Source organism: Pseudophryne corroboree, chromosome 9 (assembly GCF_028390025.1).
Source record: "Pseudophryne corroboree isolate aPseCor3 chromosome 9, aPseCor3.hap2, whole genome shotgun sequence".
NCBI classification, from domain to species: domain Eukaryota; kingdom Metazoa; phylum Chordata; class Amphibia; order Anura; family Myobatrachidae; genus Pseudophryne; species Pseudophryne corroboree.
In genome coordinates this window covers 86787864-86799960 of record NC_086452.1, presented here as the reverse complement: position 1 = coordinate 86799960, position 12097 = coordinate 86787864, and the positions used below count along the sequence as shown (strand labels likewise).

At 51.1% G+C, this 12097-nt stretch overlaps 1 long non-coding RNA gene across 1 annotated transcript in view; it reads right to left on the bottom strand.

The window, feature by feature from the left end:
- Positions 1 to 1487, bottom strand: part of LOC134956717 (uncharacterized) — a 59222-nt gene extending 57735 nt beyond the window's left edge. The window contains exon 1 of the long non-coding RNA XR_010186122.1: positions 1347 to 1487. This is a non-coding gene — a long non-coding RNA (uncharacterized LOC134956717). The remainder of the gene's footprint in view (positions 1 to 1346) is intronic.
- Positions 1488 to 12097: the final 10610 nt, after the last annotated feature.

The following is a 12097-nucleotide window of genomic DNA, read 5'->3' as shown; positions in this document are numbered from 1 at the left end:
CATTTTTTGCTAACAACAGTGTTTTTCCCTTAAAAATTGCACAACCTACTTTCCTGCACCCAAATAAAAGAAACTACTCAACAATTGTAAATCAATTCAATCATCACTTAATTGGTCAAATGATCTTGTGGTAATTTAGCAATTATTGGCTCTCATTCCGAGTCGTTCGCTCTGTATTTTTCATCGCATCGCAGTGAAATTCCGCTTAGTGCGCATGCGCAATATTCGCACTGCGACTGTGCCAAGTATCTTTGCTATGAAGATAGTATTTTTACTCACGGCTTTTTCATCGCTCCGGCGATCGTAATGTGATTGACAGGAAATGGGTGTTACTGGGCGGAAACAGGCCGTTTTATGGGAGTGTGGCTGAAAACGCTACCGTTTCCGGAAAAAACGCAGGAGTGGCCGGAGAAACGGGGGAGTGGTTGGGCGAACGCTGGGTGTGTTTGTGACGTCAAACCAGGAACGACAAGCACTGAACTGATCGCACAGGCAGAGTAAGTCTGGAGCTACTCTAAAACTGCTAAGTAGTTTGTGAGCGCAATATTGCGAATACATCGGTCGCAATTTTAAGATGCTAAGATACACTCCCAGTAGGCGGCGGCTTAGCGTGTGTAACTCTGCTAAATTCGCCTTGCGACCGATCAACTCGGAATGAGGGCCATTATCTTAAAGACACCATAGTGTTTTTCTTCAAACATTGACTAATGCCCATAACTGTGTTCAAATATATTCAACTAGAGAGAGTGTGATTTCTAGCCTCTAAACCCTACACAACAGCAGTTATTGGTATATGTTTTAACAAACACACTTTTTTTGGAGTCTAAATATTTTAATTCGGAAACAACAGTAACATTTTTATAAAATAAATAAATAAAATAGTGTGTTTTTGATTGTGAAGTGGTCCAACATTACATATTATTGTTTCTCTGCTTTTATTTACATACCTTACTTCAAGGAATTATGTGTAAATATTTGTTTCAATAAGTAAGTATACAAATGGAGCAGAATTTGCAAAACTTGAAAATAAAAAGATGGTGTTGCTGTTCTTCCACATATGTTTATGTGTAGCACACAAATAAAATAAAAAAAATAAAATTGTATGTGGGTATGTTTTGTTTAACAAAAAAAATGTTGGTTGTTTAAAAAAAAATACAAAAATGTTAGGAAGCTAAATGTCATTCAGCAGATACTACTAAGCAAAATGCTTGTAAAGGTTATTTTACATTTGCTTCCATCAAATAGTGTGGTTGTCAAACCTCGATTGTTAGTAAGTGTAAACACAAATCGGTTAGTAACATATATTTCACAATCAACATGTGTTACAGAGTTATACAATACCTTACATGTTTCTAAGTTCCAATACAGCTGAATGAAGTGATTTGTGGTCTGAGGCGTGAGTTTCTTCAGCTGGGTGTGATGAAGCAATGATTGCAGTATACATGCAGTCTACAACTGAGGTCAGCTTGTGCAATTTTTAAGGTAGACCTGTAGTCACTCAGAAACTGCACATCAGAAATGTGCGATCTGTTGTAAAAATTGCGAATGCACCGCCCACCATCCATCAGCATACGCCCACAACACGCCCCGCAACACGCCCCTGATCGTAGTATTTGCGAGTCCAGTCCGTTAATACGCCCCCTACACGCTTACTTTTCGTAGTGCATACGCAGTTTTTGCTAAGTCTCAGAAATTGTTTTTTTTCTCAGTTTTTGCTATTTAAGTTGCAGAATTTGCGGTTTTACGCTTTTTTTGTGTGCTAATTTTGCTGATTTGCGATCCATGCTGAATTAGGCCCTCAGTGCTGATAATAATGCAGTGGACCAATTATCGTCCGACTGTGCATGCTCTGAAATGGCACTGCGCACACACCAAGGTACTTTTGTGTACTTTTGCAAGGACATTCATAGTGAAGAATGAATCGCGAATGATTGACATGAGGAGACCGTTTTACAAGCAATAATGGGGAGTGGGGACAAAAACACTGTTTGCCGGGCATATCTCTGCCTACATCTACAATCTCACATGCAGAATACATGAGCCAGCGTCTTAGTTCCCGCTGCCATTCTGCGCAAACACAGAGTCACTCAGATGATCGCTTATCAAAGGATCTGCAGCCACTGCTGTGTGTGTGTACGCTGTGGCGGATATTAGCTGGGCCACAGTGGGGATCTCAATACATTTCCAGCTGGCGGCAGCGTTAGCATATGTTTGCACATCAATCTGCATACAGAATCGCGGCTGCAATTGCATTAGCATGTGCATCTACATCAGGCTCTAAATGTAGATGTGATATAAATAAAAATATACCATACGCTGCCGTCCCCCAGCCTTTGCCAGAGAAGTCCCTGAGCTCCAAGCTTCGTTCCCGGACTAGTGACATCACTACGTCTGTGTCTCATGAAATACCGCCCATCAAAAGCACCAGATTTACAATCGAACGCTTTGTAATGAAACCCCTATAATTTAATCAGGTAGCAGGGTTACACGGATCCCTAAACATATCCAGAGAAAGGGCCTGATTCATGTTTGTAAGTAAAGGGAAAACGCAAGAAACTGGGCAAAACCATGCTGCACTGCAGGTGGGGCAGATTTCACATGTGCAGAGAGAGATAGATTTGGGTGGGTGTGTTCAAACTGAAATCTAACTTGCAGTGTCAAAATAAAGCTGTATAATATTTGTGGGCTACATGCAAAAGCAGCCAGTATTTACCCTGCACAGAAAAAAATATAAATGTATTTACTCCCCTTCCATGGCAACATGGTTTGTTCCAAATACAAAGTTGCATGCTTTTTTTTTGGCTTTATTTACAAACATAACTCAGGCCCAAGATCGGAACATAATAACGTCCACCCACCCTTTCTCCATAAGTTTTCACTTTGCAGTAGCTCAGTCCCTTCGACCAACCGCACACACGTGACAGGTGAGCTTGAAAACTATTATAAATCAATATTTCATTCCTAAAATTAAGTTTACATGAATAATGTTATTATGTTTGATACATGTAAGGCAAATAACTGGCTGATTAGAAATATCCTCCTTTATCAAAAGATGATCTAGAATATAAATTCCTGCAATAAGAAATCATGCAATCGGATATCCATGTGACCATCCTCCTGAATTCCGAGTCTACCAGATCTAAGTGACTGCTCCGCCATAACACTCTGGTGCAGGAGACCAGCTATACCATACCGCCCAACTGTCCTGATTCCTCCGGGACAGTACTGCTATTCAGACACTGTCCCACTGCCCCACCCATGAGCCGCAGCATCCTGTGGGCGCGCAGGGGGGAGTAAGTTGGGGGAGCATGTGATCGCCGCTGCTCTGCAGAGCAGTCGATGATCATTGAATAGTGATCTAATAGTACGGGGAGGTGAGCCAGGGGCTGCGCAGGTGCTCAGGGAGCACTGAGTACGTCCCTAAACTTACGAAACTGGGGGTTGTAAAGCGAATCGCCGCCCCCTTATCCCGAGGCCCTGCCACCCTTTTCGGATGCAGGCACACCAGGTCCCGCTTCACTGCTTTCAGAAGTTGGGTGGTATGGCATACGCTGGTGCAAGTGCCAATGGTGCACACGATGGAGTTTTTACAACCACCAGCAGAGTTGCACTGTCCAAGGACACTGGAATTGGGCGTCTTGGTGCTTCACAGTCCGGTGCTAGATTGCACATAAGGGGTAGGCTGAAATTAGCCTCCGGCTCTCTGCTTTGGCAGCCTCGCCAGTCTCCATGGAAATAGGGGAGTGCTGCGAGGCCACGCCCCCGGACTCGTGGCGCGCCCTGGCGCCCAGCAAGCGTCTACATGGAAATGGGGGTGTGCCATGGTTCCACGCCCCCTGACTTGCAGCACGCCCCCGTACATTGTGTCAGCTCGCCCTCTGTAATGTGTGCGCAGCCCCCTATGATGTGCGTGCACGCGTTCACAAATGCCCATGCTGAAATGGAGGCCCAGACCGTCCCTGGTTAGCGGCATCTGCTGATGATTTCCATTCTACTCTGAATAAGCCCAACTTTGTGATTATAATGGAAAGTTATATACATTTCAGTTCAACATGTCAGCAAATGTCAGGTTTGTGTGAATTCAGTGTTTCCTACAGAAGCGGTTTAAGAGAGTAGGGCAGGCATTCCCAACCACGGTCCTCAAGGCACACTAACAGTGCAGGTTTTAGTGATATCCAGGCTTCAGCACAGGTGACTTAATTAGTAGCTCAGTTATTATGATTTAACCATCTGTGCTGCAGCCTGGATATCACTAAAACCTGCACTGTTGGTGTGCCTTGAGGACCGTGGTTGGGAATGCCTGGAGTAGGGGGTCAATGTGCAGGCTCCGATCAGATCCTCCATTCCGGCAGTGCAGTAGACTCTGCCATTGTGCCAGAGTCTACTGCACTTGCGCTGGCCTCCAGGAACATGGCGCACACACCTTGTTCCTGGGGACATCTCTAGTGCACATGTGTGAATCACTGGGAAAATGGCCGCTCTGCTGCCAGTGCCAGCCCGTTAGATCAGTAACTATATGGGTGCATGGTGTGCTGCACATGTGCCCCTTTGAGTACAGGGACCCTTGTGCACCACACACCCTGCAACCATTATTGCTACGCCAGTAGTTTCCTGTCTAGCACATCAGCCTGTGCTAATACAGTGACTTAAAAAAGGGGAATTAAAATATGTACATTATGCACAACTCTTAAAAAGTGGGTTTTTAAAAATAAAATGTTTTTGTGTCAACGATAAAAATACCAATTCATTGAACAATTGGTAGAATATCATTAAGAAGGTTTTGATCATTAGTAAAGGGGTGTACAGTACTCGGGATATCAGTCTTTCTGTCAGTAGTTCCATTAGAGGACCACTAAACCTAACATACAAGTTGACTCTTATAAAAGGGCTGCTAAATATTATTCACACACATTCACGGCCATGTGGCTCTGTGGCCAAACAGAAAATTGATCCAATTGTTCAGTGCTTGGTTCCAGAGACATCACCGGGTGTGGTGACACCCGGTGCGCACCCCTGATCTCCTGCCACGTTTGCGGCAAAAAGGGGGCGTGGGCGTACACTTAGGGGGTGTGGCTTCGCGGGGAGCCTAGAATCGTCACTCTGGGGGCGTGCCCAGCATCTCCGGAGATGCTGGGCTTCCCCCAGAGACAGTCTCCGTGTGCTGTCGGCTCCTCTTCTATGACAGGAGCCGGGTGCTGTAGGAGACTTTCTCACTGCAGCACCTGGCTCCTGTCACTGCGGAGGAGCTGACACTTGGTGTCACCCCCTCCAGGTGTCACACCCCGCACCCGCCTTGTGACGCCACTGCTTGGTTCAATCAATAGGTTAGGCCCTTCTGTCTCCAGGTAGGCTACAGATAAACAAGCTAACATCCAAACACAAATTTATCGCTAGGCAATGACGGCCTTTGGCGCCGGCACATGCACAATTCAGACCTGATTGCACCGCTGCGAACAACTGCTGCGTGCGATCAGGTCAGAATGACCCTCACGTACACTGCAGGGGAGGCAGATATAACATTTGCAGAGAGAGTTAGATTTGGGTGGGTTATTTTGTTTCTGTGCAGAGTAAATACTGGCTGCTTTATTTTTACACTGCAATTTAGATTTCAGTTTGAACACACCCCACTCAAATCTAACTCTCTCTGCACATGCAGTGGTTTAAAGGTTTGCAGTCTCCAACCCCTCCCATGGTTATGTGAGGAGTTGGAGCTGAATAGAAGGGGGGAGTTCTTTGATAAGGAAGTATGGAGGTCCGCCAGTGTCCCTAGTTATGTGGGGCAATGCAACAACTAAATTTCCTTTTGTGGAGAAATATAGCTGAAATTGAATAAAGGAATGGAGAGGGCACATGTTTAGGAGTGTTACCTGATGTGCATTGGGGCGTGTAGCCATTTTCACTCTATATACGGAGCTAGTTACTTGCATCAGCTCTAGCTGGTGGAGATCAAGATCCCAGACATAGCAGTAAATGTGCTGTATACTCACTATACTACTCGCCCGCCACTCATTATAGAAGAGCTGGCAACATGCTAGCATTTGAAGACAAAATGCAGTCAAACAAAAAAATGCTGGCCCAATAGGAAAGGATAAGCCAGGTTCCTCAGGATATAAAAACAGAAGAACCTAGGTGGGAACCTTGGTCGCCTAGTGGATAATCTGCTCTGAATTGATCTCATGCTATACTTGTAACTAGGTGCTTCATCGCGCCCTACGGGCGCTCTTCACACCGTCGAAAGGGGCTACGCCCCTTAACCCCAGGCCGCTTTGCTGGGGTTCAATATTTGTATTATATGGAGTATTACCTGCCTTCCTAGGTTTGTTAGTGGTTAAATATTGCACGACGAAAGGGCGTCCGATGGTGAGGGGGAAGTAGTCCCCTGCGATGGCGTGAAGAGTGGCTGCAGGGCACGATGATGAGGCAGGGAGTCTGTAGATGCTGCGGGTGGAGGGGGGGTGGATGCAGGTGGGGGGGTGCGGGACCTATAACTATGTGATGTTATGTGTAACAATATATAGGACACGGATAAGGATGTATGTGATATAGACATACCCGCATGAAGAGGTAAATAGTGTCATCAGACACAGAGGAGTGCTGCTACAATGCTGAACGGGGGCAGCTGTGTCCTCTCTCTATACCATACCATCCTTCAGGTGTAGTGATGCGGACATGTTGCGCACGCGAGCCCTCCACGCGGCCACAGGTGCACCAGTTCCCTCTGCTATGTGCGCGCCCCCTCAAATGCAGTAGGAGGAGGGTGCGGAGCCTGGAGGTGGTACCAGGGCCAATGGCCATGTGCAGCGCGGTCATGTGCTCGGTGCTGGGCTTGCGCCCTGCGCTTGCTGTGTGAGGGATAGGGAGGAGGCGGCAGAGCAGAGCATCACCGATATACCGGTAACTACGGGGGGCACCACAGGGGGTTACGGCTCCTGTCCTCCTGGTGAGGGTTTGTCAGGGGGGTATCCAGGAGCCGGTGGTATGGACCCTGTATGGGCACAGGGGGGTAAGGAGGGGCAGAGCCGGCCCTAACCAATATGATGCCCTAGGCAAGATTTTGGCTGGTGCCCCCTAGCACCACCGCTGGTTCCGCCTCTGACCTTGCACCTCTTTCCCAGCACCATCACCCCTCACCCAGAGCAGTCCTTATTTTTGTGTTTGTACCCCCTATATTTTAAATAGGAACAGTTTGCACATTTGGCGCACAGCCGAAAAAGGGGTGTGGTTTTGCTGGCAAGAGGCATGACCACACAATAGTAACCCCAATTCCAATTACGCCACACAGTACTGCAGCTTTATTCACATTTGATCATGTGATAGTGTCCATAATTCATATTACATCCCACAGTAGTATCACTTTACCTTAAACGTTACTCCTCACAGTAGAGCCCCTTATTCACATTACATCACACTGAATTTCTCCTTATTCACATTACACCACACCTTATTGCTCTTTATTCACATTAGATGACACAGTAGTGCCCTTTCTATACGCAACGCCACATAGTAGAGCACCTTATACACATAATGCCACACATTAGTAATGCATTTATACACATAATTCCACACAGTAATGCACCTTACACATATGACACACATTATTAATGTCCTTATAAACATAATGCGCCTTACACATTATGACAACCTTTATTAATGCCCTTTTACACATAATGTCCCTTACACATATGCCGCACATTATTAATGCCCTTATACACATAATGACACACATAGTGCCCCCTACACATTTGCTGCACATTATTAGTGCCCCTATACACATAATGACACACATACAGTAGTACCCTGTTACACATATGCCGCACATTATTAATGCTCTTATACACATAATGACACACATAGTGCCCCCTACACATATGTTGCACATTATTAATGCATTTTTATATGACACACATACTCCTTACATATATTCCGAACACTACTGCATGCACAACCAACCACTCACATGCACACAGCACTCACACTACCACTAACACTGTGACCTCTGCCTCTGCTTGGATACAGATGTGTCCTCATAAATCTTGCCTCAATGCTAACGTCGGGTACCTTTTTTTATGAAAATGCATCTTATTTGCATTGCTATGTGGCTAGGATGCACAAGCAGCTTCTGCTGATTAAAATGATATGCAGCATGCCTATATACTGTGTGAGGCTGTGGCTGTATCTGCATATGAAATGCTACACACAGAATATAGGCATGCCGCATATCATTTTAATCAGCAGAAGCTTCTGATGCCCCTAGGCATATCAAATGCCCTAGGCAATTGCCTAGTTTGCCTATACCTATGGCCGGCAATGAGGAGGGGACACAGAGACGTGGGGCGGTAGGGAGGGGATACAGAGACGCTGGGCGGTAGGGAGGGTATACAGAGGGGCGGTAGGGAGGGGATACAGAGACGCTGGGCGGTAGGGAGGGGACGAGAGAGGCGGGCGGTAAGGAGGGGACAGAGAGAGGCGGGGCGGTAGGGAGGGGACAGAGAGAGGCAGGCGGTAGGGAGGGGATACAGAGACGCTGGGCGGTAGGGAGGGGATACAGAGACGCAGGGCGGTAGTGAGGGGATACAGAGACGCAGGGCGGAAGGGAGGGAATACTGTGATATGGGGCGGTAGGGAGGGCATACAGAGATGCGGGGCGGTAGGGAGGGGATACAGAGACGCAGGGTGGTAGGGAGGGGATACAGAGACGCAGGGCGGTATGGAGGGGATACAGAGACGCAGGGCGGTAGGGAGGGGACAGAGAGACGCGGATTGGTAGGGAGGGGATACAGAGATGCAGGGCGGTAGGGAGGGGATACAGAGACGCAGGGCGGGAATACAGAGACGCAGGGCGGTAGGGAGGGGATAGAGAGACGCAGGGCGGTAGGGAGGGGATAGAGAGACGCAGGGCGGTAGGGAGGGGATAGAGAGACGCAGGGTGGTAGGGAGGGGATACAGAGATGCAGGGTGGTAATGCAGAGACGCAGGGCGGGAATACAGAGACGCAGGGCGGGAATACAGAGACGCAGGGCGGTAGGGAGGGGATACAGAGACGCAGGGCGGGAATGCAGAGACGCAGGGCGGGAATGCAGAGACGCAGAGCGGGAATACAGAGACGCAGGGCGGTAGGGAGGGGATGCAGAGACACAGGGTGGTAGGGAGGGGATACAGAGACACAGGGCGGTAGGAAGGGGATACAGAGACGCAGGGTGGTAGGGAGTGGATACAGAGACACAGGGCAGTAGGGAGTGGATACAGAGACACAGGGCGGTAGGGAGGGGATACAGAGATGCAGGGAGGTAATACAGAGACGCAGGGCGGTAGGGAGGGGATACATAGATGTGGGGCGGCAGGGAGGGGATACAGAGACACAGGGCGGTAGGGAGTGGATACAGAGGCACAGGGCGGTAGGGAGGGGATACAGAGACGCAGGGCGGTAGGGAGGGGATACAGAGACGCAGGGCGGTAGGGAGGGGATACAGAGACGCAGGGTGGTAGGGAGGGGATACAGAGACGCAGGGTGGTAATGCAGAGACGCAGGGCGGGAATGCAGAGACGCAGGGTGGGAATACAGAGACGCAGGGCGGTAGGGAGGGGATACAGAGACGCAGGGCGGGAATACAGAGACGCAGGGCGGTAGGGAGGGGATGCAGAGACACAGGGTGGTAGGGAGGGGATACAGAGATGCAGGGCGGGAATACAGAGATGCAGGGCGGTAGGAAGGGGATACAGAGACGCAGGGCGGTAGGGAGTGGATACAGAGACACAGGGCAGTAGGAAGTGGATACAGAGACACAGGGCGGTAGCGAGGGGATACAGAGATGCAGGGAGGTAATACAGAGATGCAGGGCGCTAGGGAGGGGATACATAGATGTGGGGCGGCAGGGAGGGGATACAGAGACACAGGGCGGTAGGGAGTGGATACAGAGACGCAGGGCGGTAGGGAGGGGATACAGAGACGCAGGGCGGTAGGGAGGGGATACAGAGACGCAGGGCGGAAGGGAGGGAATACTGTGATATGGGGCGGTAGGGAGGGCATACAGAGACGCAGGGTGGTACGGATGGGATACAGAGACGCAGGGCGGTAGGGAGGGGATAAAGAGACGCAGGGCGGTAGGGAGTGGATACAGAGACACAGGGCAGTAGGGAGGGGATACAGAGACGCAGGGTGGTAGGGAGGGGATACAGAGACACAGGGCGATAATACAGAGACGCGGGGCGGTAGGGAGGGGATACAGAGACGTGGGGCGGCAGGGAAGGGACAGAGAGACGCGGGGCGGTAGGGAGGGGATACAGAGACGCGGAGCGGGAATACAGAGACGCAGGGCGGTAGGGAGGGGATACAGAGACGTGGGGCGGCAGGGAAGGGACAGAGAGACGCGGGGCGGTAGGGACGGGATACAGAGATGCGGGGCGGGAATACAGAGACGCAGGGCGGTAGGGAGGGGATACAGAGACGCAGAAGGGAATAGAGACGCAGGGCGGTAGGGAGGGGACAGAGAAGCGGGGCGGTAGGGAGGGGATACAGAGACGCGGGGCGGTAGGGAGGGGATACAGAGACGCAGGGCGGTAGGGAGGGGATACAAAGATGCAGGCGGGAATACAGAGACGCAGGCCGGTAGGGAGGGAACAGAGAGACGCGGGGCGGTAGGGAGGGGATACAGAGACGCAGGGCGGTAGGGAGGGGATACAAAGACACAGGCGGGAATACAGAGACGCAGGCCGGTAGGGAGGGGACAGAGAGACGCGGGGCGGTAGGGAGGGGATACAGAGACGCGGGGTGGGAATACAGAGACGCAGGGCGTCAGGGAAGGGACAGAGAGACGCGGGGCGGTAGGGAGGGGATACAGAGACGTAGGGTGGTAGAGAGGGGATAGAGAGACGCGGGGCGGTAGGGAGGGGATACAGAGACGCGGGGTGGTAGGGAGGGGATACAGAGACGCGGGGCGGTAGGGAGGGGATACAGAGACGCGGGGTGGTAGGGAGGGGATACAGAGACGTGGGGTGGTAGGGAGGGGATACAGAGACGCGGGGCGGGAATACAGAGATGCAGGGCGGTAGGGAGGGGATACAGAGACGCAGGCGGGAATACAGAGACGAAGGGCGGTAGGGAGGGGATACAGAGACGCAGGCGGGAATACAGAGACGCAGGGCAGTAGAGAAGGAATACAGAGACGCAGGTCGGTAGGGAGGGGACAGAGAGAAGCGGGGCGGTAGGGAGGGGATACAGAGACGAGGGGTGGGAATACAGAGACGCAGGGCGGCAGGGAAGGGACAGAGAGACGCGGGGCGGTAGGGAGGGGATACAGAGACGTGGGGTGGTAGGGAGGGGATAGAGAGACGCAGGGCGGTAGGGAGGGGATACAGAGACGCGGTGTGGTAGGGAGGGGATACAGAGACGCGGGGTGGTAGGGAGGGGATACAGAGACGCGGGGCGGTAGGGAGGGGATACAGAGACACGGGGTGGTAGGGAGGGGAGTCCCCAGAGAGGAAGCTGACAAAGAGAGCATGTTAAGTTGTGGAGGGGGTGGACACCAGAAGGGTGAGACCGGGGTGGCAGAGCTCTCTCCTGGCTCCCAGTTGGCACCTGACACAGCGCTGCTCTCTCACCTGTGAAATTGGTGCAGCGTCCAGAGATATCTCCCTCCACAGTATCACGCACTCTGCCTGTCTCATCCCCCGTCTGTGGGCTGTCGGGCCGGCCGTGTGTTGTGGAGTTAGAGCGTCTGGGGAGGCAGCGTTAGAATGTGGCGTGCGAACGGGCGGCAACTGAATACTTGGGGCCCTGTACAGTGACAGCTTGGGCCACCCCCCTCCTCAACACACATACACATGCGTTTATATATGCCTAACCCCCCCCCCCCCCCCCCCTGTGCCGCGCGGCGTCCGAAAATGGGGCGTTGCTAAATGTAAAAGGGGGCGTGGCCTCGCTGGTATTTTCTCTCTCGCTCCGGGGGTGTGTCCAGCTTGCCTGAAGATGCTGGCTGCCCCCAGAGACTGGAGAGAGTGTGTGCCGGCTCTTCTCTGTGACAGGAGGCGAGTGCTGCAGAGGCTTATCTCACTCGGCTCCTGTCATAGCAGTACAGCTGGCACTTTGGTGTCCCCCCTT